Below are 22439 nucleotides of genomic sequence, written 5' to 3'. Positions count from 1 at the left end.
GCACTTAATTGAATATGATTTGTCTTCTGGTCCAGGAGGTTCCTTTTCTTGTACAAAGTTCTGTTGGTCTTCTGTGAGTTCTACTGTGCTCCTGTGTCTCTCAATAGTCTATGCCAGGGTTAGTTACTTCCTTTCATTGGAGCAGCTTGTTCTTGTAGTGGCCTGAAATATGTGCCCTGCACCCTAGAAAGATATCAAGTCTTAATCTCTGGAATCCGTAAATGTTACTTTATTTGGAAGAAAGATCTTTATAGATATGATTAAGACTCGGGATGGGAAGATCATCCTGGTTTATCCTAGTGGATCCTAAGTGCCATCATGTGTATCTTTATTAGAGGGAAGCAGAGGGTGATTTTGTTCAGAGATGGAAATATGAGGACAGAGCAGAGGGAGATTTCAATATACTGACCTTGAAAACTGAAGTGATATGGCCACAAATTAAGAAATGTTAGAAGCCACAGGAAGTTGGAAGAGACAAGGAACCGTTTCTCCACTAGAATCTCTGGAGGGAACGCAGCTATGCCAACACCTTGTTTTTGGTTCAGTGACACTGGCTTCAGACTTCTGGGCTTTAGAACTGTAGGAAAAGAATTTCTATTGTCTTCAGGCACCAAGTTTGTGGTAATTTGTTACAGTAGCCATGGGAAAATAATACAGTACTATTTCCTGACACTTATTTATCCCCAAATCCTTTGAATTCAAATCTTTGTCAATAGTATTATCAAGGTGGTTTTCATTTTTTCCAAAAATGTTTTGTAGAATGTTGGTTGCCTGCTCTGTTTATTGACTCACATGGTACGCACACCTTTTCCTTCTCTCTCACCTTCCCTCTTTTCCTCTCTCTTTTCCACACACCCTTTGTTTTGGCTATGATATTTTAGTTTGGTCTGTTTCTGTGTTGACTGCCCTCTGGGATGTATCAGGAGAGTCATATTCTCATCCTTCTGATAAAAAGTAACTTTAGTATTGGGAGCCAGACTGATACAAATTTCTCCAATGAGAAGAAATGTGAATATCCCTTATGGCTGCAAAGACCTGGCAGTCACTATTAATGTCATTTTAGATCAGGAAGCAACATTTAGAACTGGACATGGAACAACAGACTGGTTCCAAATAGGAAAAGGGGTACGTCAAGGCTATATATTGTCACCTTGCTTATTTAACTTCTATGCAGAGTACCTCATGAGAAACACTGGGCTGGAAGAAGCACAAGCTGGAATCAAGATTCTTGCCGGGAGAAATATCAATAACCTCAGATATGCAGATGACACCACCCTTATGGCAGAAAGTGAAGAGGAACTAAAAAGCCTCTTGATGAAAGTGAAAGAGGAGAGTGAAAAAGTTGGCTTACAGCTCAACATTCAGAAAACAAAGATCATGGCATCTGGTACTATCACTTCATGGCAAATAGATGGGGAAACAGTGGAAACAGTGTCAGACTTTATTTTGAGGGGGCTCCAAAATCACTGCAGATGGTGATTGCAGCCATGAAATTAAAAGATGTTTACTTCTTGGAAGGAAAGTTATGACCAACCTAGATAGCATATACAAAAGCAGAGACATTACTTTTCCAACAAAGGTCTGTCTAGTCAAGGCTGTGGTTTTTCCTGTGGTCATGTATGGATGTGAGAGTTGGACTGTGAAGAAAGCTGAGTGCCAAAGAATTGATGCTTTTGACCTGTGGTGTTGGAGAAGACTCTTGAGAGTCCCTTGGACTGCAAGGAGATCCAACCAGTCCATCCTAAAGGAGATCAGTCCTGGGTGTTCGTTGGAAGGACTGATGCTAAAGCTGAAACTCCAGTACTTTGGCCACCTCATGCGAAGAGTTGACTCATTGGAAAAGACCCTGATGCTGGGAGGGATTGAGGGCAGGAGGAGAAGGGGACAACAATGGATGAGATGGCTGGATGGCATCACCGACTCAATGGACATGGGTTTGGGTAAACTCTGGGAGTTGGTGATGGACAGGGAGGCCTGGCGTGCTGCAGTGCATGGGGTTGCAAAGAGTTGGACACGACTGAGTGACTGAACTGAACTGAATGCTCAGTAGCATATAAAGTACATTTTCTTTTTGGTATGTCTTAAAATATTTTTGTATACTTTAGTAAGTCAAAAGAAAATTCAGAGGGCTTTATTCAATGTGAATATTTTATTGTGTGAGAAACAAACTGCTAACAGAGAGACTTCAAATGGAAAGTGGTTAGACCTTGGCTTTCAGTAGTTACACTTTTGCTTATAAAGCCTGAATGAATAAGCACATTGTTTTCTCTTGTGATTGGTTAATTTTGTGTTCGTTTGATTGCCTACACTTAACTTGTTTGTAGCTGGCAAGCAAGGAAGCCGAAAAGTCTTGCTGTAAGGACATGAAGAAAGCTTAAGTTTTGTTTATGATCAGCATTTCTAGTAAATTAGGACAGTTCAAGTTTTGGTTATTGACTGAGTTTTTTATTCAGTGGTAAAAAGAGTGACCTCAACTTTTTTTTTCTTTAGCAGAAATAGAAGTGGGCATCTGAAATCAAAGTACCTAGGATTAAATCTCAACTCTTGCACTTCTTAATTGTATGACTTTTTGTAAATTGTCTACACTAACCTGTTTAAGCCTTGGAATTTCTTATCTGTAAAATGTGGATGGTGATAAGGTTATTGTAAGGATTAAATGAATATATGCAAAGCACTGAGACAGAGACAGTGGCACATGGCAAATGCTTGTCAAATGCTGCTTCTATCATCATCATCAAGATCATTGTCAATGTCTAGGGTGAAGACTGTGCCCTCTTAATCTGTTTTTCTGTCAGAGCAGGGATGGTTTTCATTTCTTAACCTTACCTACCAGCTCTTGAACTTGCCATCTCTTTAACCTGGCTCTTCTGCTGTAAGTGGACCCCAGGCATTTTATACATACTTGAGCAGGAGGAATTAGCAAAAGGTTTTCCATTTGAGGCGGGTCTTATTTTTATGAGCATTTATTGGCTGTCAGAAGGAATAATTTGGTGAATTACTTAAAAGAATATCTAAATTTCTCGATTTCACTTTGTACTATATGGGTTCAGGCAAATTTTTCATATATATATATACATACATACACACATTTAAGCAAAATTTTCAAACACCTTTGAAATTTAGGAATGTCTATGGTTTTGTTATGTTAATTTTTTCAGCAAATATATTTTGAATTCCTACTGAGTGCCCAGCTCCTGAGTCAAGTCCTGGGTGCCTAGCAGTGAACCAGACAGACATGTTCCTTCCCCATGGAATTTACAACCCAGTGAAGACAGACTGGGTTGGATGGCATCACCCAATCCCAGGGAAGACAGACTGGTTGGATGGAATCATCGACTCAATGGACATGAAGGTATCATGTCCATTGGACTGGTTGGGTGGTCCATGGACTGGTTGGATGACATCACTGACTCAATGGTCATGAATTTGAGTAAACTCCGAGAGTTGGTGATGGACAGGAAGGCCTGGCATGCTGCAGTCCATGGGGTCATAAAGAGTTGGACATGACTGAGCAACTGAACTGAACTGAAAACAGACTGAAAAAACAAGCTAATAAAATAACAGCAAGTTGAGTCAGGTACTAGGAGGACCACAAGCCAGATTCTGAGATGGAGTCAGAGAACAGCAAGGTTACATGGGGCAGGATGGGTTCCAAGGTAGCTGGGGAAGGGGTGGACATTGAGGAGAAATTGATAGGATGAGAATGAGTCTGATATAAGAGGAGCTGCAGAAAGAACATTCCAGTTAGAGGGTATAGTACATGTTTATGTGTTAGAAGATGACAAAAAATACCAGAGTGTCAGTAGGGAAGAGGACAGGTCTAGGAGCTATAGGAGATGGTTTTGTGGCCATAGGCATGTGCTGCATCATGCAGGAAGTGACGGGTCCTTGGAAGGAGTTTGGATTTCATTCCAAATGCAGTGGGAAGCCTTTGAATAATTTTAAACTGTGGAGTTTTTAACAGGGTTATGGCTGTAAGGGCTGGGGAGGGAAGTGGGCCTTGTTGGTTGGAGAAGGGGAATGAGAGAGGTCAGTTGGTTTGCCCTTGGCATCAGTTCAGACAGAGATAATGTTTTCTGGACTAGGGCCCCAACAGCCTATAAAGAGATTGATCAGCTGTTTTGGGGGAAGGTAAAATCAAAAAGACTTGTCCACTGATGGGATCTGGGGTCTGAGGAAAAGGCAGGGATCAGGAATTATGTCAATGTTGTAAAGTAATAATAGAAGTGTAACTCATGAAATCAGTCATGGTTCTTCTTGTTAGCAAATCATTTTTATCTAGAATGTATGCAGGTAGGATTAGTATATGTACCATACTATCATATAGTTATCTATGTTTCCAAATCAATTTGATTTTTCTCTGGGACCAAAGTGGTTCCAGTGCTTAAAAAGCTCTGCCTTGATCAGTGCCTTTAATAGCCATTAATATAAATAGAAGTGTTTTAAATTTTGATTAGGATAGCTAAATTTTGCAAAATCAGACTGATTGCAAAATTGACTTAAATAGTTTGAGTTATGTAACATTTTTCAAGGGAAATCAGTTTTATTACTTTGAAATTCATAGAGCATCTCAAACTAGACTAAGAAAATACTGCCAAATAGAGGAGATACCATAGGACCCACTTTAGTGATTGATAAGATGGTTTTAATTAGCACTGCAAATATTCTTAATTGAATGTTCCTATAATTTTTGAAATTTTTATTCTACAGTAAATTAAGTGCATCCATTTCAGTTTTGCTTACATTATTTCCTTGATAAGATCCTTTTAAAAATAGATACTACAGGTATTATTCTATGTTCAAATTACTTTCATTTGTTATTAATAGAGTACCAATAACAGAGCTTTATAATTGTATAACTTCTCAGTCAGTATTTAAATGTCTTCAAGTTATACAACATGAAATGTCTGCTTAAAAATTGAAGCTGAGAAGAACTGCAAAGTATCTGTGCACTTGCTTATTTTTCTGTATTGTTATCCCGAGTAGCTATTTCTTAACTTAACATCCATCCATTTGAAGTAGACTAACCCCTCTTCCAGTTAGGCCTCTCACAGCTCTTGACAGACAGAAACAACACATGTGTTCCCTCTATAATCTTTAACCCGAGTGGTAGTTCAGCCTGTCTGAACATTGTAAGTGTTAGGGATAAACCCCTAAATGAGCTCACTTTATTTGATTAGGGATCATGTTAAACTAGATAACTTGTTTATGTTGATATGAAAGTCTCTGTAGCTTTTACTCATTAATTTCAGTTTGACTTACAGAGCTACGCAGGACATATCTGTTGCCCTTCCCCACAAGAGAATGTGGGTATTTGCTTCTACACCCGCGTCTAGATTGACACCCACCTCCACATCTACTCCCCACCTGCATCACAGTCTATGTCTCTGTCTCTCTCTGTTTTGGGAGCTGCATTCACTTAAATGTGAAGCAAAATTTTTCTTTTCTGAAAGGTGTTTTGACTGACCTTCTCTAGTTTCTCTAGATTTTTCCCCCTCATAATAATGAACCTCAGGAATACACTGGTGCATTTTGGGTTGTCCTCTGCTGGACAGATAGCATTTCTTGAGTTAGTTCTGGGGCTATTACCATTTGAAGTTTTGCTACCTCAGGTGTGTTGAGTTCATGACACTGCCATTCTTAGAGTTGAAAACTCCCTTTCTATGCTCAATTTGGGGAATCGTGCAGAAGTGAGGCCACTTTCCCTCCTCAATCATGGAACTCTGAAGCCTTGGTGTTTTCCCTTCCAAAACACTCCAACATGATATCCACAGGCCTAGGGCTTTGAAAACAAAGACCTGTTCAGGGTTGACTTGGGAGTGGCCCAGCCCATCTAACTCTCTTTTTTTTTTTTTTTTTTTTAAACCATAAAAGACTCACCTCCCCCTTAGACCAAGGCAAGTCCAGATTTGAAGGACATAAGGCTTGGCCAGTATTCCATTTTTTCAACAAATAATTGTTCAGTGCTTATTCTCCCTACTTTCTGTCAAGCACTATTTTAGGTGCTTGATAAATAATGGTAACCAAGCCAGACATGAATGCAGTATTTCTGCATTCATGCAGCTTATATTTTTGGTGGAGGGGACAAATGCTAAATGTGGTATACAGCTAAGGATGATATAAGCGTTAAAGGTGATATGTGCTAAAGACAAAGTAAAACACTCTCCTGTTTCATGTGGGGAGTCCCCTTTTTACTCCCAAGTTAAAATAAGAAGTTAGATTTTACAATGTTATTCCCTTATATTAAAAATCCCAATAAATTGCCTAGCTGTAATCATCACTGCCATCCCTGAGTGCCTACCGTGTGGCATGTGTGTGGTAGATATTGTCATATTTAATTCTTACACCAGTACAAATATTACAGAGCACTTACTATATTCTAGGTATATTCTAGATACACACATTCTAGATACTGTGTTAAGCATTTTATGCAATGTTATCTCACCTATCTTACCCTTGGAAAATTAAATATAATATCCTCATTTTGGGGGGCTTCCTGGGTAGCTTAGCTGGTAAAAAATGTGCCTGCAATGCAGGAGACCCTGGTTCGATTCCGGGGGTCAGGAAGTTCCCCTGGAGAAGAGATAGGTTACCCACTCCAGTATTCTTAGGCTTCCCTGGTAGCTAAGATGGTAAATAATCCCCCTGCAATGCAGGAGACCTGGGTTTGATCCCTGGGTTGGGAAGATACCCTGGAGAAGGGCATGGCAACCCACTCCAGTATTCTTGCCTGGAGAATTCCCATGGACAGAGGAGCCTGGCAGGCTGCAGTCCTGGGGTCACAATGAGTTAGACACAGCTGAGTGACTAAGCACATACTCATTTTTCAGAGGAGGAAGTTGAAAACCTATGAGGTTAGGTAGGTTGTTCCAGGTGACACAGTCCTACAGGACAAAGTAGGAATTCAGAAATGAATGAAGTCAGTCTAGCTGAAGCCCACAGCCTTCCCTCAGATTCTGGGCCACCACTCAAAGGTATTACTTTGTCCCTGTGTGGTCCTCTGCTGCCTCAACACTAGCATTTATAGTGGGACATATTTCATTAATGCTGTTATTCATTCATTCCTGGAAAAAACATTGACTGTGCTAGGATTCTGATTTTCAAAGATGGAGAAGCAATAGCCCCGACCCAGAAAGAACTCATGGTCTGATGAGGAAATAGATAAGCAAAAATTTATTTTCATAAAATGTAATTAGTTTTATAATAAAGGTATGTCCACCATGGGGCTTCCCTGGTGGCTCAGATGGGTAAAGCGTCTGCCTGCAACGTGGGAGACCTGGGTTTGATTCCTGGGTCGGGAAGATCCCCTGGAGAAGGAAATGGCAATCCACTCCAGGACTCTTGCCTGCGAAATCCCATGGACGGAGGAGCCTGATAGGCTACAGTCCATGGGGTCGCAAAGAGTTGGACACGACTGAGCAACTTCACTTTCACTTTCACCGTGGCAAAGCTCTGAGGCCCTTCTGACCTCTGAACTTAGAGAAGGCATTTTAGGGTACTTTAGGACTTAGAGTTTTGGGGGTTTATACCTACAATAAGAAATGCATTCTAGATCATGACCAATACACTTGTACACATGCAATTAAAAGTACAATGTTCGACTGAAACAAATATTTCATGGAAAAACAGCTCATGCCGAGTGCAGACACTATTCTAATATGTTTTCTTTAAAACATTTATTTTCTTGAAACAAAACATTTGGTCTTAAGACCTTGTATGAAGATGTGAGATGAATCAGGTATTGCAGGATGAGGTAGGGAAGGGTAATCTGGAAAAAGAATGTCTTCTACAAAGGCCCTGAGGCAGGAAAGGAGTGTGGAAGGGTGAAGGCTGAAGCTGAAGCTGGAAAGATACATGGGCAGCAGCTTGTGAAGGTTGTGACCGGCCTATGGGTGATGAGCTCACATGTGTGCATGTGTTCTAAATCGCTTCAACTGTGTCCAACTATTTGCGACCCTAGGGACTATAGCCCACCAGGCTCTCTCTCCATGGGGTTCTCCAGGCAAGAATATGGAGTGGGTTGCCATGCCTTCCCCCAGGGGATCTTCCCAACATGGGGACTGAACCCGTATCTCTTGCATCTCCTGCATTTAGCAGGAGGGTTCTTTACCACTAGCGTCACCTGGGAAGCCCATTGGTGAACTCACAAATATATTTTATTCTTTAGATCAGTGTGTCTCAGATTTAATGCCCACATGAAACACCTCGAGATCTTGTTAAGATGCAGATCTTGTTCAGGAGGTCTGGAATGGGGTCTGAGTTTTTGCATTTCTAACAAGCTCCCAGGTGATGTATTTTGGTTAGCGCAGCTCTATATCATGGGGGTACTATTGAAGAATTTTAATCAGAAGTGAAATGAGTAGATTTTTCCTTTAGAAAAATTATTGTAATGTCCAGGTAGAGAATAAATTTTGAGAATCTGAGTGGGAACCCAGTTTGGACATTGTAGTTGGTTAAGTCATAGCTGCTTCAGATCCAAATGAGAACAACAGGAATTTGACTAAAAAGAAGAGGAGAAAATGTAGAGGAATTTATAAGATGTAATTCAGAGGTTTTGGTGAGTAATAGGGGTTGAGACTGAAAGACCAACAAGCATGGGCTTGGGATTTATTTCTTGAGAAAAAGTGTTGCTTTTTGCCCAGATAGAAAAGGAAGATTATTTGCTCTGAAAAATGTTTGTTTGAGCTGCCCTTCTCTTTCCTTTCCCTCCCCTTCCCTCACTGTCTCCTCTTATCACCCTCCCCTTTGTCTCTCCGCTCCTGCCCCCACAACTTGTTTCTCCCATTCCCTGAAGCCTTGTGGAAAACAATGAGGTTAATTTTTTAACATAATGAGCGGGCTTTAGGACTAGAGCAGGGGAGTGGATTTGGGAACCATTAGCATACACATCATTGGAGAAGGCAATGGCACCCCACTCCAGTATTCTTGCCTGCAAAATCCCATGGATGGAGGAGCCTGGTGGGCTTCAGTCCATGGGGTCGCTAAGAGTTGGACACGACTGAGCAACTTCACTTTCACTTTTCACTTTCATGCATTGGAGAAGGAAATGGCAACCCACTCCAGTGTTCTTGCCTGGAGAATCCCGGGGACGGGGGAGCCTGGTGGGCTACCGTGTATGGGGTCTCACAGAGTCGGACACAACTGAAGCGACTTAGCAGTAGTAGCAGCAGCAGCATACAGATCATAGGTGATCTTAAAGAGAAAAAGGTGGCCTGAGAATATGTAGAGAGAAGAGGATCAAAATAGAATCTTTCAGGGATAAGGGAGAGTCCCTCAATGAAATTGCTGGAGCCAGGAATGTGGAATTAGAGGCACTGGAGAATCAAGGAGGTGGTCAGAATCCAAGAAGCCAGGGAGAAAGAGTTTCAGGAAAGGTGAGTTAGAGAGTCAACAGACAGTAAGTCAAAGGAGAGAATTACTGCTTTCCTGAATTAGGCCATGGAGAGAGAAGATGAGAGGGTTAATTACAGAACCTTGAAAAATTATATCTTATATTTTTAGGACTGTATGTGACTTAGGAAAGAGCTGGAAGTCTGAATATAGAGATCAAGGAGAAAATTGACTCATATTTATTGCCTGTGAAGCACAAAAGAAAGGAATGATTCAGATATGTTGTTGTTATTTTGGGTCTGGGCACTTATGATAATACATGAACAGAATCAGAGGGAAATCAGAAGGAGAGGGAGCTGGGTTTTTTTGTGTGTGGGAAAGGGCATATAAAGATATTTGGATATGTTGATTTGAGGCTTCAGTGTCATAGCCTAATAGCAATGTCTTATCATTTACCATCTGAGCCACCAGGGAAGCCCATCAGTTCAGTTCAGTTCAGTCGCTCAGTCATGTCCGACTCTTTGCAACCCCATGAATCGCAGCACGCCAGGCCTCCCTGTCCATCACCAACTCCCGGAGTTCACTCAGACTCACGTCCATCGGGTCAGTGATGCCATCCAGCCATCTCATCCTCTGTCGTCCCCTTCTCCTCCTGCCCCCAATCCCTCCCAGCATCAGAGTCTTTTCCAATGAGTCAACTCTTCGCATCAGGTGGCCAAAGTACTGGAGTTTCAGCTTGAGCATCATTCCTTCCAAAGAAATCCCAGGGCTGATCTCCTTCAGAATGGACTGGTTGGATCTCCTTGCAGCCCATAGTTTACCTGAAATGTAGCATTAGTTTGGATAAAAGGCCAGGGTTGGAAATGTAAATTTTCAATAAAATTTATAAGAAAAGGGAACCCTCCAATACTGTTGGTGGGAATGTAAACTTGTGCAGCCACTATGGAGAGCAGTTTGGAGGTTACTTAAAAAACTAAAAATAGAGTTTCTATATGATCTAGCAATCCCACTTCTGGGCATTTATACAGAGAAAACCTTAATTGAAAAAGATACATGCACCCATGTTTATAGCAGCACTATTTACAATAGCCAAGACATGGAAGCAAACTACATGTCCATCAACAGATGAATGGATAAAGATGTGGTATATATATGCATATATATATGTAGTGTGTATATGAATATACATATATATATATACACACACACACACAATGAAATATTAGTCATGAAATAATGCCATTGGCAGCAACATGAATGGACCTAGAGATTAGCATCCTAAGTGAAGTAAATCAGGCAAATATAGTCTGATATCACTTATATGTGGAATCTAAAAAGTGATACAAATGAACTTATTTACAAAGCAGAAATAGACTCACAAACATAGAAAACAAACTTATGGTTATCAAAGGGGATAAAGGTGGGGGAAAGGATAAATTTAGAATTTGGAATTAACAGGTACCACAGTGCTATCTATAAAGCAGATAAAGTCCTACTGTATAGCACAGTAAGTACTCAAAATCTTGTACTTCTTTCCTATAATGGAAAAGAATAAAAAATAATACATATACACATATATATTTACAATTTTACAGTATATGTACATCCATATAAATATATGATGGAATCACTTTGCTGTACACCTGAAACATTGTAAATCAACTATACTTCAATAAAAAATAAATACCATTCACAGAGATGTGATTGTAAGAGTTGGGTTCCTTGTAGTTCTGAAAGGAACACATATTTTAGACCTTGAGTTATTTTGTCTATTTTAGGGAACTCTTGTCTATTTTAGGGGCTTGCTATGTTGAGTCACTTTTAAAATTTGTACACTTCACTGAGATGCCAGAGCGGCAAATAGGGGGTAAAATCTAGCCAGGAGTTATGCTGATCCAGTGTATGCCCTGGGGTGGGGAGGAGGGTGCCATTTAATAACTCATCCTCCCAGAGGAAACATCTTTCATTAATTTGCAGAAAGGCACTATATGTATCAACATGCCTTGAAAGGGAGCCAGGCTGATATGTGGACAGATTAAGGATAATTATTTAGATTATTTACCAACATGAATGGTAATGTTGGTTATGTGCTCTTTGTAAATGAATTGGCCACCAAGTCCCTGGGAAAACCCTTCTGTCTGAGTTTCAAGCTCATTGTTTTATTCTTCACATGGTCTTCCCTGTTGTCAACACAGCTATGCCTTACTGAAGCGTATAAGGTAATAGCACCATGGACATGACTGAGCAACTTCACTTTTACTTTTCACTGTCATGCATTGGAGAAGGAAATGGCAACCCACTCCAGTGTTCTTGCCTGGAGAATCTCAGGGACGGGGGAGCCTGGTGGGCTGCCGTCTATGGGGTCGCATAGAGTCGGACACGACTGAAGCGACTTAGCAGCAGCAACAGCAGTAGCAGTATACGTAATTGGATGTATACCCAGAAGTGGAATTGCTAGTATGGCACTTCCATATTCTAGAAGTTTTCTTTTTATTAACAGAAATTTCTTGCAAAGTCTAGCACTTAAACTGCCATTGTTTTTTCCTTGTAACCAAGGCATAATATATATGTAACTCCTATACCGAGTAATCTGTATTTAGTTCTCTTCTCTGCACCTTCAACTATGCTCTGTCATGTTCCTGGCAGTTAATAACATCTTGGGATATTCCATAACTTTCTAGTCACATATTGTTGCTAAATTCTGGTGCACCCAGTTAAATACTCTAGGCTTCTTACTTTCCCTCCCTTCCCTCGCCCCCGTCCCCCGCCCCCACCCAGTTCAAGCTTGACTGAGCAATTAACAGGGGTAAGGGGTAAGGTCTGCTCTTCTATGTACCTCCCTTCCTGTGTTTATGTTATGGCTCCCCATGGGTACAAGGAGAAAAAGGCCAAGTGCCTACCTCTTGGTCTCTACTCTCCTTTTCTAGACATTTGCCATAGAGAAGCATTTCCTTGGCTGCAACCTGCAAGTCTCTATATTTAGCTTCACCTGCAACAGATTAGGTTACTACTTGGGCCCTGTTGAAACTTCTTAGGAGTCTTTGGCTTTGTCTTCTGCCCCTAACTGATTGGATCTCAGTTGTTTGTGTTGCACAGAATCTGTATATGTTGGTACATGCCTATCTTCCCCTGTTGTCTGATGCCTCTGTACTGACAGCTCCTTGGGGCAGGAATTTTTGTGGATCCATTATGTTTGGATTTTGTTTGTATTTTAAACTTTAAGCTTAGCAATTCCCAGTTGTGGAAGCACATCTCATTTCCTTATCTTAGTGCTAAACACTGAAGCAGGCTTTGGCATAGATTCTAACTTCCCCCTTAGCCTGTGTGCTGTGCTAAGTTGCTTCAGTAGTGTCTGACTCTTTGCAACCTTATGGACTGTAGCCCACGAGGCTCCTCCTCTGTTTATGGGATTCTCCAGGCAAGAATACTGGAATGGGTTGCCATGCCCTCTCCCAGGAGATCTTCCTGACCCAGGGATCAAACTGGCATCTCTTATGTCTCCTGAATTGGCAGGTGGGTTTTTTACCACGTAGCACCACCTGGGAAGCCCTCCCCTTAGCCTGGCCTACCTCTATTTCATAAATACTGCTTGTGGTTTGGTGCTCCTCCTAGTTTTCCTCCTCCTTCATAAACCAACTCATAAAAATAAGAGTTAAAAAAATGTTTAATTTCCTTTAAAAATTGAAATGTAAAAAGAAAATAAATGTCACTTGAAATTACATTATCTGAGAATAAATACTATCGCCACTTTTAATGTACATATCTATATTATATATATAAAACACATACATTTATTTATATATACATATATTTATATATATCAAATATATACATATATAAATATATGTATTTATATATATTTATATACATATATTTATATATATCAAATCTGTGTGCTTAGTCTCTCAGTCGTCTCCAACTCTTTGCAACCCCATGGACTGTAGCTCACCGGGGTCCTCTGCTCATGGGATTCTCCCGGCAAGAGTTCTGGAGGGGATTGCTATTTCCTTCTCCAGGGGATCTTCCTGACCCAGGGATCAAATCCAGGTCTCCTGCCTTCTCTACCATCTGAACCACCAAGGAAGCCTATTTCAAATATACATATTTGAAATCACGTAATATATGGAGCTTTATATCCTTAATTTTTATATATATATATTTTAATATATCCTTTATATCCTTAACTTTTCAGTTAGTATGAATATTTTCCCATGTCAGTAAGAAAAGGACCTCTAATGGGCATACTACATTCTGTTGTATTTATCACAATTTAGTTGATAATTTCTAAATTTAAGCATTTATAATAAAAATATCTAATACCTACTTAGTACTTATGATGTTTCAGCCACAGCTTTAGTGCTTTATATATATTAACTCTTTTAATTTTTGTAATATACTTTTGAGATCCCCACTTTACAGATGAGAAAACTGAGGCATAGAGAGGTTAGTAATGAAAGTCATGAGGTTGTCATTGGAAGCTGGCGAAGTTAAATTGGAACTCAGCAAGTCTGGCTCTACAACTTGAAGTCCTAATCACTATCCTATAACTGTCTGACTCATTGTATAATTATCTTTGTGGAAAAAAATCTTTATCTGCATTTCTGATAGTTTGTACTAGGAAGATTCCTAGAGATGGAATAACTGGATGAAGAGTTATGAAGGCTTTCAAACTCTTGAAGAATGCTGTCCAGTTTACCCTTTGGAAAGCTCATATCCATTTCCATTTACACCAATAGTGGGAAGAGCTTGCAGGCACACTGACTTCCACCAGTGTAATTTAGAGCCTCTTGTATTGCCTTGAAGTTATGGTCTCTCTGAGTGGTTAAAATAGCTGAAGGATCAAGGGTCCCCTAAAAACAAAGGAGGTAAAATTTTATCCAAATGAATCATTTGGGTATATGCCTCAGATAATACTATAACCTTGTTTTCTTGATCTTTACACAAGGGACCTTCTGTATGTCATTACTACTTTATATATGAGTGTATACTCAGACTGCTTGTGCCCAGGATTTGGGGGTCATTACACCTGTCAAGGGTGCCTTTCAAAATGTAGCCTTATTTTGACAGCTGCTGTCAAATTTTTGATATTTACGGTTCTTTCTCAAGCTTTCAGGCAGTTGGAAGCCCTTTTATATTAATGATCTTATACTACCTTTTGGTTTAAAAAATAGCACAGTAAAAATATATCCTGCTCACATGTCTTTTTGCTTTTCATTTGCTTTATGTGATATGCAGAAAGTGTTACATGTATCTGCATTTCCAGGTAATAATAACCTTTAGTAACCCAGGTTTTATCTCTCTGAGACATGAATTCTCTACTGTCATCCTGAATTCAAGGAACACTAAGACTAGCAGGAAGAAATTCCAATTATTTTTTTAAAGAGAAGCTGAAATTTCCTTGCAAGTATAATAGGGAAGAAGATTTTAGCAATTTCTACAGTGATCTGGGCAACTTCAATGGGGAATCTAAATTATTCCTTGTGGTTGGATGAAAATCAATCACCTTTCTTACACTGCTTCTTTGATTTGTATTTTATCATCACTCTTCTTCAAAAGAATCTTCATAGAATCACATGTTTCATTAGGCTTCATTAAGATTCTATTTCTTTTAGTCACAGGTCCAGCTTAGACTTCAAATGATTTAAAATCTAAGAAAAACGTGCACACGGAGAGGCAGGCAAGAGGCTGGTAACCTGGAGCAAAATAACAAACGCATGTTCAGCTGTGTAATATCTTAAAGCCTGTGCTGCTTGGGATTCTTTCTAGTTTTTATTTTTAAGTGTGACTCTTGGTTGAAGCTTTGTCTTGAACACAATGCTGTTGTTAATAGTGAATGAAATGACTGGAGCTGTGCTGAAGAAAAAAAAGAAGTCAGCTGAAGGATTTAAAGCAGACCACTGCAAACCAAACGTTGCAATTATCTGCAGCTGAAAACAAGTAGCTTTTAATGTGTCCATTTGGCCAAGAAGAGAGGAGAATTACAGACCATTGCTCTTTCCTCTCTCACTCTCACACTCTGTCTTCTTCTTTATATAGTTTATCATCCATAATTTCAGGATGTATTTTGCTTCTTTAAGCTGTTTTATCTGTAGGCTTATGAGGTCACTCATGTGTGAATTCCTTTGTTAGTCATCTCACCTTTTGCCTTGATGATAGAAAATTGATCAGGCCTAAAGTACAAGTTCAATAGACAACCCCCTTGGTCCTTTGTCTAGGAGAATAGCTACCATTGAAGGCCATGAGCAGGTTGCTATTAATATGACAGCCTGCTCTATCTCCCACTGTAATTTATAATGAAATACCTAATCTCCATTATTTTGATCCAAGCAGGCGATCCCATGAAAAAGTCTTTTCATCCAGTTCCCAATGGCTGTTACATGAGAAATGGCAAACCAATAATTTTTGTCAAGTTTTTTAAGCCAACAGAAATGCTTTTCCACTGCTACAGTTTCAAAAGGCACAGATAAAGCTCATTCACTGAGATGAATGAAAAAGCCATCTGGGGTTTTTCTTTTTGACTTCCTTTCCTTTTCTCCATCCTTGTAATCAAATTTGAGCAAAATCAAATGGGGCTTTCTATGAAAGTACCTTTTGTTGATCTGAACGAGCTGGTAATTTACAAAATACCCTTCCTTTGTGAGGAAGGCTAAAGAAAAAAAGAATCAGTAGCTTTTAAAGCTGGGCCTTAGTGGGACTCTAAATGCAATGAAAGCAGTCTGTGTTGAGAGATTGAAATGCATTTCAAAGCCAGGCCTGACTCGGGTACAAGGAAGAACAGACCTATGTGCATTTGTAGGAAGAAAAATGTGAATGGAAAAGAGAGAAAGGGAGAGAAACAGGGGGAAATCTGGATAATACTTTAAAGTAACCACAATTTTGGAGATGCATTCGTCTTACTGAAATTGTGTATGTAACCAGTGATACGGAAGTCGGATATTTGCTCACTCAGGATGCTCAGCAATTTAGCCTTTAAAGTTTGGAGCTGCATGGGTTTGTGGAGAAAGTCGGCTGGTGATGTGTGTGATGTTTTTCTCCAACTTTTTCTTCACTGGTTTGGGATCCTTTGGGAAGTACTTCAAGAAAACCTGAAGATGCTAATTTTCAGACAACTAATATTTGCTATTTTTCTCTCCTTTTGCCTGATAGATTTCCTCGTGGCAGTGATTCCTCTTCACCCCTTTGAATTCAGAAGGGTGGCATAGATGTCTTCAAAATAGTAAGTAATGTGTGATATTTTTTTCAATTACTGTTAATAGTTAAACATAGTAAAGCTGAAATTCGGTTTTTGGAGGAGTTTGGAATCAGCATGCATGCTCAGAAGGAAAATACGTTTTGTGCAGCATTTGCGTTATTTGATGTGAATGACTTTTGGTTCGATTTAACTGTTTATCACAATATTGTGCTGATGAGTATCTTTTTCACTACTACTTTACTCTGTGTATTCTGTAATAGCTAAGTTTTGTGTGGCATGTAATGTATGCATTCTTAGCACAACAATTCAAGAAACAATGCACAAAATTGCAGGGAACTATCTTGGAGATGAAAGATAGAAAACTGTCTTTTCTCCATGTACCACACAGTCTTCCTCACACATTTATAGTTCTGACTCCTATCAATCATGCCCTTTCTACTTGTGCTTGAAATAAAATTCTTGTGTAAGCTACATGAGCTTACTTCTTTAAAGTAAATATCCAGAGAGAAAGGCAAGAGTTGTTTTGATATTATAAACTAATCAAACATTTTTAAGGCTCTTTAAATTACATTTCCTGTAATTTAATAAAGTATTATAATTGCAATGAGCTTTGTTGAGAGAGATTATCCCTTTTTAAGAAAAGTGAAAAGTCTATTTTCAGCTTTCTAAAAATAATGGCATGTGTTGTTTAAAGACATGTTACTTTTAATGAAAGCACATGTCACAAGTATTTTTTTTAAACATACATGGAGCATTGGCATTTTTACATAACTATGGTGCATATTTAAAATATGTAAATACTTTAAATTGGAACAAAGGGATATGGGGCAGCATCAGTTCTAATGTCTCCTAGATGAACAGTATCTTCATTAGTGTGGGCACTGCCAACCCGAGTGTGACCTGAGAATTCCACACAGGCAACCCTGAGACCTTTCTCTCTGAAGCCAGAAAACAAGTTTAAATGAAACCGAGACCTATGTTGTTTAACCCTTAAGGTAACCAGTTTCTTAGAGATGATGAAATGGGAAGTAGGATCCAGAAGGTTTCACAGAGGTCTCTATGAGGGCCAAACACTTTCACTTCTAACTATTCCTCATAGCAAAACTAAATTCCTGGAAGTTTGTATTTAAGATGAAATCTGTTTTCTATGTTTTTGCTGCTTTGGGTCTCTTTTCCAACTTCCTACTCATTTATCTTTGCCTGCAGTTTTGAGCCATTTGCTGCCTCCTAATGCCTAACCGTAAAATAGCATGCATGGCAGACTGCCAAGACGGTGGCAGTGGGTATTGGTTTGTATTGGAATTGAAGTTCCAAGGTTGTTGTTACCCATAATTTACAACAGTTGCTACAAAACAGATGATTAAAACCTGAGGGGTGGGAGGGAGGGAGAAGAGTAAAACTAATTGGCACACTTTTTCATGCATCTAAGTGGTTTTTTCCTGTGAAAGCAAGTTGAATTTTTGTGTCATCTACATAGACACCATCATGTTCTAGACCTTCTGTACTGTACCATTGTAATCACTGCCTGTGATCTCAGACTGATAGAGAAGCTCAACATAAAAGAGCTTTTGTTTGAAAGATGTATTTAATGGTAACAGTTACACAGATTTTTCTTATAATATTGATTTCATTCCTTTTTCTAAAAATTAAACTTGTTTGGTAAAGATTGTTGCTAGTTCTTAAAGAGTAAGTTTATTATTTAGATGTCATTTTAGTTTTATTGCTAAGCCAAATTGGTACCTGAACAATAATACTTTGTCTTTTACTTACTAATTTCATGTCTAGTCAATCTTGTAAGCATTTTGCAAAATTGCTCTTGTATGTTATCTTGAAGTACTTGTGGTAAGGGCTAGAGGTAATTTGTTTTGGTGTAGTTGTAAAGAATGATGACGGTGAAGACTTGCTAAGGAATACATAATCCAGTCTGAAATTCAGCGAAGGTTCCTGTTTGCTTGGTTTGTCAAGGACTGCCTGCTCTAGAGCTCTTGCTAGTGGAGAAATGAGTGTTTCCTCTTTCCCTCAACATAGGTATAAACACTGTTCTGTAAACACCTGGATTTGGGGAAATTGGAGAGCATGGTATTTCCCAGCTAACCACTGGGGCAAGCAAGTCTTTTGCTTACAGCCTTCTGTTCCTGGATATAACAAATGATATGCCGTATGCTGTACTATTTGCTAAGCCAAAACAAAACCAAAGACAAACAAGCGAAAACCCACTTCTGGAAAGTTTAGAAACTTTGGTCTTTGTGCTGTCTTCAGAAGTTATCAGAGGAAAGGAAAAGGGCACACATTTGTCAGAACTCTGAAGCACCTGAGATTTATTTTAAAGTTCTGTTTTCTTTTGTGTAAAATTAAAACTTCCTTGGGTTTTGCACTAGGAACTGGATGCTACCTTTCCATTACAGTGATGGTATTGAGGTTTTGATGCTTTCGTGAACTAGCAATAAATTTCAAAGGTGGAGATGAAGCTTGTATAGCTCTAATCTTTCCAGGGTGGGGGCTCTGGCCCCTGCATAAGCTGTGTCATCAGATGCTATTGTCTTCAGTAGAATCAAATAAATGTGCCCATGACTTGATGTCCTGACAAGCTATGGATTGCCTGAGTAAACAAGTGTGTTAAGCACTCACCTTCTGTAGTGCTGAGAATGCAGGAAGGTGATTGGCTGGGTTTTAATTGCAGTTTTGTATTGATGATGGACTGATCACTGGCATTTTTGGGCCTTGCTTCTCTCAGGTGTGATAGAAATGTTATCTGTTGCTTGTTTCTTTTCTTGCCTCCTATGGATGGGGCAGGCATTTTGGTGTGATTGTGATGGTTGGGTCTGATCAGCTTAGTTGGTAGTGATGCAAAGATAAAGAAGATAAAACCAAGTTTCCACAGATGATGCCTCATTGCTAGAGCCAATGCTAGATAATAACGGGGACAAGGCAAGACAGTTTGGGACAGCTTTTAATCAATGCCATGGTCACTCCAAGTATTGGTCATACAACTCCATGAAATTATAGGCAGGGCAGCAGCATTTAACATGGAAGAAGCATGCATTTAACATGCTCCAATTCCCTTCATGTGCTAAAATTCACTATGGGGATCTGGGGAGGATGATAGAAATTCTTTAATACCACTTTTTACAAGGGTTTTGCTGCAGATTGTAATACAACAGAATAGATATAGGATGAGTATATAATTATGAGTAGAAAAAATAAAATTTAGTTTAAAACTCAGGAAGAAACATACAATACATCTGAAGACTACATTTCAATTTTTGTTTGTTTTTATTTTTTTGAGTCATGGACTTGATTCAGGGTTTTCAGCAGCTACAGCAAAAATGGGAAAAAACATCATTAAAAAAGTAACTTCCATATAGTGAGTATTTTGTACATTTTAGCCGTAATCCTTCTGAAAACCCCAAAGCCTGCTATCATTACGCCCATTTTATAGTGGAGATACTGCAGGATCAGAAAGATGCAGTGACTGTTAATATAGGCAGTATGTGACTATGTGGATTAAGTCCCAGTCTGATTTTTTTTGCTCTTTCTTTTTTAAGTTATGAAAGTATATTAACACATTTACCTGAGACTTGGAAAATACAGAACAAAGTTAGATATAGTTATACTATATAATACAATTATTTCTTAAGCAGATAAATTAAGATTTTTAGTTGGTGTTTCAATATCAGACTGTCGAAAATTAATAGAATGAATATACAGAAAAGTAGAAGGATATAGTGGACATGAAAATCACCCTGAACCAGTTCAACATAGTTAAGATTTGTACAATTTCTCTCTGATACCTGGGCCTTCTTGGGGTAACACGGATATTAGCTGACCCTGCTGTCTCTGCCACATGCATAACCTCTTTCTGGTTTTGTCCAAGGTCAACCCACAGTCACAGATATCAACTTTTCCTTATGTTCACCAATAGAACCCTCTTTCACAGAAGAGTGAGCGAGCAGTGAAGATTTTACTGAGGGAAAAATGAGGGGAATAGTTTATATGTATATCTCACGTCAAACCACTCAAACATTCTGGTCTGCAAAGTGCGTTCGTTTGCCAACACTGAAGGTTCTTCTCTGGCCCTTCCCTCATACTTTACCCAGCTTCCCTAGCTCTTCTATCCCTGGCTCCCGCCTTCTGTTTCCATCTTTAAATTACTCATACCTCTATTATGCAGGGGCACATTGACTCGCCCAGCTCCTAAAACTAAAGATGGATATCTAAGCCCATTGATCTGCTTAGCACACCCTCAAAGTCTTCCAGGTAGTAGATCTTATCCTACTTAATAGTCTTGAGAATTATGTAGCAATTGAAAAAAAAAACCATTACACGTTTTCCATGAGGGAAAAAAAATATCAGTATCTTAGCTTGTCAGGCACTTAGTTATGAAAACAGTATTTTTCAGTAGGACTTCTTGGAGGATGCAGAGGACAGCCTCCATGATTCTAGGACATAAAAGGAATTTCACGCACATTTGCTTGTTGCTGCCCATGGGGATGAGTCCAGGGTGCTAAAGCAAAACTCAAACCTTGCTAATCTGTATGGAACTTTGAACAGAAAGTTAATGATGGAGGAAAGGACAATATTAAGACTGAGAAAAGAAATAGAAGAGGGAGAAATAACTCGTTTAGTAATATGCTGGACATGAATTTGAGTCTCTTTTTTCAGTTGTGTATCATAAATTCTACTGTATACTGCAATAGAAACTATATTCTTAATATGCACATTAAATGATCAATGAAGAATCTACTTAAATGATAATAGAAAGTTAATGCCTAGAAAGAGGGCACTGACACCGAAACCAAGTCCGGAGCTTTAACACCACAAAAGTATAGACTTGCAAGAATACATGAAATCACATGATTAGGTACAAGGGCTTTTATCAGTTTGGCCTCTTTTAGAAAATTTTAAGGAAGTAGTGCATGCATTAACTATAATGGCTCAACACATGTAATTTGGAGTTTGGGGCGTGGAGTGAGAATTGAGAAACACTTGACAAACCCTTTTGAAAAACCAGGTTTAGAAAGCTTTTAGCAGTCTTTTGCCTACACACTCATATACTTTCTGCATAGGTTTTCTCTTAAGTTGATTAGGTCTTTGCTTCTGCTTTTTGGCTTAAGCAATTGGTGTTATAAGGTTCTTGGAGCCTTAAACTTGACTGTCAACAGTGTAACTCTTAGGCAAAGATGTCCAATCTGTCAGCCATTCAAGATTGCCTGCCTATGTTGTGATAGTCTAATGAGTATGTCCTTCAAAGAGGAAATTGAAGGCTAAAAGAAATGCCTTTTGATATTCATAGACTCCTTATAAAATGCTCCAAAACCAAGAGCAAGATTGTAGTTTTTTTCTTACAATAAGACAGTTACAAAAACAGATTTAATAATGTTTAGTTTCCTTCATTGAAAGCTTTCTTAACATATATAAGCTAGCTCAATGAGGGTAAATACATAGGTTAAATGGCAAAAATGTACTGTGAAAAAAATAGCCCAAAGTTATTTTCAATTTCTTTCATAAACTGAAGGAAGGGCAAAGCACTTTATCCTATAGTTTAGCAATTTTAACATTTCTAAGATAGGGGCAAGCAGGACACAGTGAAATAAAGATGTGAGCAGAAGGAATGTTAAGACTTCCCCTCTAGTTTCTGCTGTGCAAAAAATGTGAATTCAGCTATGGCTTATGCATGAATTCAGTGAATTTTTCTTGTTTGCTTGGGAATCCAGATCTGGAAAGAAGGCCTCTCTTCTCAACAATGCTTGGATGATTTCCCCAAAGCAACTCAGAAATTTTTTCTTTTTTTGGACTTCCATGTATAACCAAGGACGTGGTCACTTGCATTTATTCATAGAAAATTCCTAAACAGACAAGTTGCTTTTCTGGCCTCCCAAAAAAGAAATGTCCAGCTGTCCACAGGGATAGCACAATC

The 22439-nt window shown here is 39.1% G+C and overlaps 1 long non-coding RNA gene across 2 annotated transcripts in view; it reads left to right on the top strand.

Annotated features, from left to right (window-relative positions):
* LOC129643831 (uncharacterized) overlaps nt 1–22439 on the top strand; it is a 323785-nt gene that overhangs the window by 75050 nt on the left and 226296 nt on the right. For both annotated transcript variants that reach the window (XR_008710529.1, XR_008710530.1), the window contains exon 2: nt 16477–16546. This is a non-coding gene — a long non-coding RNA (uncharacterized LOC129643831). The remainder of the gene's footprint in view (nt 1–16476; nt 16547–22439) is intronic.

The sequence above is a fragment of the Bubalus kerabau genome, chromosome 2 (genome assembly GCF_029407905.1).
Source record: "Bubalus kerabau isolate K-KA32 ecotype Philippines breed swamp buffalo chromosome 2, PCC_UOA_SB_1v2, whole genome shotgun sequence".
Taxonomy (NCBI): domain Eukaryota; kingdom Metazoa; phylum Chordata; class Mammalia; order Artiodactyla; family Bovidae; genus Bubalus; species Bubalus kerabau.
This window is presented reverse-complemented; position numbering and strand designations above follow the sequence as displayed.